At 38.9% G+C, this 5,633-nt stretch overlaps 1 protein-coding gene and 1 long non-coding RNA gene across 2 annotated transcripts in view; one reads left to right on the top strand and one right to left on the bottom strand.

Moving 5' to 3' along the window:
* The window catches only part of LOC107751389 (endothelial cell-selective adhesion molecule-like), a 37,320-nt gene that overhangs the window by 7,090 nt on the left and 24,597 nt on the right, over positions 1-5,633 (top strand). The window lies entirely within an intron of this gene.
* LOC107751390 (uncharacterized) lies at positions 7-641 on the bottom strand. Its single transcript, XR_001641235.1, has 3 exons — positions 433-641; positions 219-326; positions 7-118 (listed from the first exon to the last, which is right to left on the bottom strand). It is a non-coding gene; the product is annotated as an uncharacterized LOC107751390 (long non-coding RNA).

The raw sequence follows: 5,633 nt of genomic DNA, 5'->3' as shown, positions 1-5,633 counted from the left end.
TTTGACAAGCAGTCTCCTGGACTTTAAATTATCCTGTTTTCCTCAGGTAACTTAACACTGCTGCTTTGCTTTGAAGTAGAGAGTGCAGGCCTCCCTGTTCATTTGGCACTGGAACATGCTACATTACATGACATGATGGCCGTGAATTTTACCTTTTAAACGCTATTATGCACATAATAATCACATATAGCAGAGGGATGAGAACAAAAACAAAATACCTGGATTAACGTTACCTCTCCAGCATTCGTTTGGTGTAGGGCTCCTGTGCTTGAGGTGAAGACTTGAAATCGGTCAAAATTCTTCACTTCTGTCAACATCCGCAAATTCTTGAAAATAAGGCTGTGTTACTCATACCGTAGAGTAATGCGAAAAGAAGAAACAACATTCACGCTGTGTCACCCGCATCAAACAGCACAAGCACTGTGAACGCACCTGATGCAGCGAAGCAAACGCTCCACGTTAAATTGTTCACTTATAATCCTCTTTTAGGTGTTTATAAAATATTGAAGGCGGATGGAAATAAAATGATCTGGTGTGCTAGACAACTTGTTTGGTCATGTTTTCCTGTTTCAGCGTCTCTTCTCTCTTTTTTCCAGTTATGCGCTCTGCCTCGCTCACACTTTTCACTAACGGCATACTGCTCAGTGCACGTCGCCTTATTATTACACATTGTGTGTTAAAATCCTACACAACATGTGTCAGAATGCTGTCAACACAACCATAAGTGTTGTTTTTTGACACATCTGTTTTTGCAGTGTATACTGCTATAGGCTGATTGCAGTGCATTCTGGGATTGGCTTGGCCATAAAAAGGTATGTTTAGAGCTGCATTAAAATTTGTCCAAAATAATGGCAAAATGGTTCTGGATGAGGCTAAAATGGCCACGGTATAGCTTAAAATAAAGTAAATCTAAAATCTATTCAAATTATAGGTTCATATTACACTTGTATTCATTATTATGTATTTAATGTTAAAAAGTACACCATGCTATAGGGCAGGCTATGCCTAATATAAAATAACAAATAACTTACATAGTTTAAATAGGTATACAAATAGGCTAAGTAAACGTATAATATATAGCCAACTAAATAAGAAAATAAAAAAAAAACACTCCAGTTCCTCAAGGAATGACCATTATGGATAATGACCATTATAACCATCATATTTGACTAGACTGCTCATACTGCTATCTTAATGCCTGTTGGACTACTGAGGGGTCTGTTTTTGTTAAGCCTCAATCACTGATCAAGTGTTTCTTTGGGTAAAATCGGTGACCTTGGTCACTGTGTGTTGTATAGCTCTCCTGCCTCTACCTCTTTCTTCAGAGAAATAGCCAGAGACACAAATATGGGCAAGATAAAAAATATGTGGCTTGTTATAGAGAGAGAGAACGAAGAGAGTGAAAATCAGAAGTGAGCTGTCACTGAAGTTTTGCCCACCTGTCATCTCACAGCCATTAGAGGACAGAAAGCTTTACTTTACAGCTCATCAGCACAATTTCAGCACCTGCGGCCAGGTACAGCCTCAAAACCTCATTATTGCAAGAAAAAAAACACCCTTCACACAGTCATTTATAACCTTTGAGAACAGTCATCTTCACATATAATTACACACTCATACTTCAGACTTGAACTGAAGGGTCCTGAACCTGTGTTTACATTCTGGTGACTATAACAATAATTTTGGCGCAGCTCTCATTATATGCTGTAATTATAGACTCTCAGAGGGAGTGTTAGGATCATTGGCGCAAACCAGTGTTTTGGAGATCTAAGACTTCATTATATTAATGACAACTCAGAGGTGAAGACCCTCTGTCTCGCTGGTTTTATCCTCCCATCGGGCTTTCAAAGACACACAGACAGAGCTGTTCTCAACATCAACTAAAATGTTCATTGATTTAATTTGCATGTTGTTGTTTTTTTTTTTATTCTCCATTCCATTTGTTCCCACTTCAAGACTTTGTGATTTACAGGAAAGATATTACTGTAATTCAATCAAGTGTGCCAGGAGGATGGGTTGATCCTGAATAACACATTTAGTTTAGTCCAGTGTGATTTCCACTAATCCAAAGCAAACATCAGATTTGGCCTCCAAAGTCACACTGACCAAATGGCCATTGCCCCACACGAGTAGTAACACTCTATAAACAGGGAGGGGATTGATTCAGGGGGCCAAGCCTCAGGCACTGACCTCTTGTTTCAGGCTCTTTCATTAACAGTGTTAAGGATTAAATGCTCCAAAATGAGCTTATTATGTTTAGATTTAATATATATATATATATATATACACACACATCTCTTACGCTAGGTTCATACGGGGCATCGGCGTCAACGCTTGATGGAGGGCATGTCTGAAGCTTGGCGCTGACGCGATCGGCATAGTGACATCAGCCAATTACATTGGACTGCAATTGGCTAGCGCCTGAGCTAGGGTATTTGCATAAGGCAATCTGACTGGCTAACGCCTCTGTTGGCGCTTGAAAAGTTGAGAAATTTTCAACTTCTGTTGCGAGCAACGCCAGTGATGTGGCGCCAACAGACCCACAATGCAGTTCGGCAACGCATGACGTCACCCATTCAGAGTAAATGAGAAGCGTTAATGCCGATTCCCCATGTGAATGTACCGTTACCACAGTGTCTTCGCCTTGATTATAATGGCATACCTGTTGTTGTCACAGCACTTGATTCCTGTATTAGGTGTTGCACCATTGCAAGCAAGTGACATGTTGTCTAGCAAATTCACAGGTGATGTTTCTTTAGCACTCATTAACGAAGAGAGTGAAAATCAGAAGTGAGCTGTCACTGAAGTTTTGCCCACCTGTCATCTCACAGCCATTAGAGGACAGAAAGCTTTACTTTACAGCTCATCAGCACAATTTCAGCACCTGCGGCCAGGTACAGCCTCAAAACCTCATTATTGCAAGAAAAAAAACACCCTTCACACAGTCATTTATAACCTTTGAGAACAGTCATCTTCACATATAATTACACACTCATACTTCAGACTTGAACTGAAGGGTCCTGAACCTGTGTTTACATTCTGGTGACTATAACAATAATTTTGGCGCAGCTCTCATTATATGCTGTAATTATACTCACTCAGAGGGAGTATTAGGATCATTGGCGCAAACCAGTGTTTTGGAGATCTAAGACTTCATTATATTAATGACAACTCAGAGGTGAAGACCCTCTGTCTCGCTGGTTTTATCCTCCCATCGGGCTTTCAAAGACACACAGACAGAGCTGTTCTCAACATCAACTAAAATGTTCATTGATTTAATTTGCATGTTGTTGTTTTTTTTTTTATTCTCCATTCCATTTGTTCCCACTTCAAGACTTTGTGATTTACAGGAAAGATATTACTGTAATTCAATCAAGTGTGCCAGGAGGATGGGTTGATCCTGAATAACACATTTAGTTTAGTCCAGTGTGATTTCCACTAATCCAAAGCAAACATCAGATTTGGCCTCCAAAGTCACACTGACCAAATGGCCATTGCCCCACACGAGTAGTAACACTCTATAAACAGGGAGGGGATTGATTCAGGGGGCCAAGCCTCAGGCACTGACCTCTTGTTTCAGGCTCTTTCATTAACAGTGTTAAGGATTAAATGCTCCAAAATGAGCTTATTATGTTTAGATTTAAACCCTATTGTTTAGCAGCTGCGTAGCTTGTGCCAAGTCTGAACAAACACAAAGGGAAATGAGGAAATATGGCTTTGTTGAACACTAACTTTATGCCTTTCATTAATGCTAACCTGACTTTTTTCACTGGAAAATCTTATATAAAGAGACTAACAGTAACATTTTAATTTGTATATTGGTATTGTTGTTAAACTTCAGGTTGTTGCCGCTCGGCTCTCTGTGACCCTCATTGACTTTTGGCGAGTGTGTTTTTTTTCCTCATTAGTGACTGATCATTGCTGTCATTGATTTTCTCACTTAAATCCTTTAGTCATTAAGATGGATCCTCTTTGGCTCTTTATAGGGTTATTTTTGGCTCTCATTTGTAGAAGTTGTAGTGTTTCAGTTCAAAAGTGTTAGTATTTGTTTTATTACGTGCCTGCTAGTGCTATACAAAATCATAATTGTTGACTGTCTCTACTATGGTAAATGCATCATTTTTAATTAAGAAATTACTCATTTTGATTAATAGAAGTTTCATGAAGTTAAATGCTCTGTCATTGAAGTTTGAGAGCAAAATAGCCCCAACACATTTTCAGTAACCAAATTAATGATGTATATACAGTATATGTGTATATATACACATTATATATAGCAAGTGACATGTTGTCTAGCAAATTCACAGGTGATGTTTCTTTAGCACTCATTTTTGAGCCACAGAGTATATCGAGAAACACAAAACACTCATTTGTGGTTCAGACTTCTGAAAACTCGCTTATTAGAACCACGTGTTGTTACCAAAAGTTCTAAAGACCATTTAAGAAGCTCCGATATGTTGATATGTTGCATTTGTTATTGCGTTTATGTGCATTGTATTTCTTGTGCAGCCCCTACTCTCTGCTTCCAATGCAAGACATAATACAGGTATTTGAATGTGTCCCCTGATTTTATTTCTTCAAATCTAAGTGTATAGACTATTTCTATGATAATTTATGATAATAAACTAGACAGCCCAGGTAGGGCTGCACGATAAATCGAAATGGAATCGAGATCGCGATTCGACAGAAACTGCGATTGTCATGCGTATCTTTCAGTGAAGCATGGTTCTGTGATCAGCAGTAAATCTCCATCCAAAGGCCAGAGAGCGCTCTCGCGCTGAAACTCCAAATACGCCTAGCAGAAAAAACCCAGGAAATGCCTATCGCTGCAGCTGAATAAACAGAAGATTCAACCGCTTTCATTGATTCAACCTGACTAATAAACACACGACTACGGCAATATACGGTTTATCAGGTAGGGCTGCACGATAAATCGAAATGGAATCGAGATCGCGATTCGACAGAAACTGCGATTGTCATGCGTATCTTTCAGTGAAGCATGGTTCTGTGATCAGCAGTAAATCTCCATCCAAAGGCCAGAGAGCGCTCTCGCGCTGAAACTCCAAATACGCCTAGCAGAAAAAACCCAGGAAATGCCTATCGCTGCAGCTGAATAAACTTCAACAAGATTCAACTGCTTTCATTGATTCAACGTGACTAATAAACACACGACTACGGCAATATATGGTTTATCGGAGTTCTTATTATTATAATTTTCATTAAAATAAAGTATATTTATAATGCAATGCCTTTATCACTGCTTAAATATGTTGCGTGCCTTATTCTGTGTAAGAAGCCACATCATCTCACAGAAGGATTTATTTCAAACACTCGACTGACGTTATGAAGTGAGTTTGGAGTAAAAATATGTTATTAAATGTGGTATTTTCACATGCTTTCAGATGGAGCAGCATTTACTTCACAGAGCCGTAGTTCACTGACAAGTTACGCAAAAAAAAAAAAAACGCTTTTATTGCGCGATTATGAAATAGCAGCTGTTTGCATAGCTTCTCGGTGAACTATGGCTCTGTATAGTAAATGCAGCTCCATCTGAAAGCATGTGAAAATACCACATTTAATAACATATTTTTACTCCAAACTCACTTCATAACATCAGTCGAGTGTTTGAAATA

Source organism: Sinocyclocheilus rhinocerous, unplaced genomic scaffold (assembly GCF_001515625.1).
Source record: "Sinocyclocheilus rhinocerous isolate Xijiao unplaced genomic scaffold, SAMN03320098_v1.1 scaffold1624, whole genome shotgun sequence".
NCBI lineage: Eukaryota > Metazoa > Chordata > Actinopteri > Cypriniformes > Cyprinidae > Sinocyclocheilus > Sinocyclocheilus rhinocerous.
The sequence above is the reverse complement of the archived record's forward strand: the minus strand, read 5'-3'. Positions and strand labels throughout refer to the sequence as shown.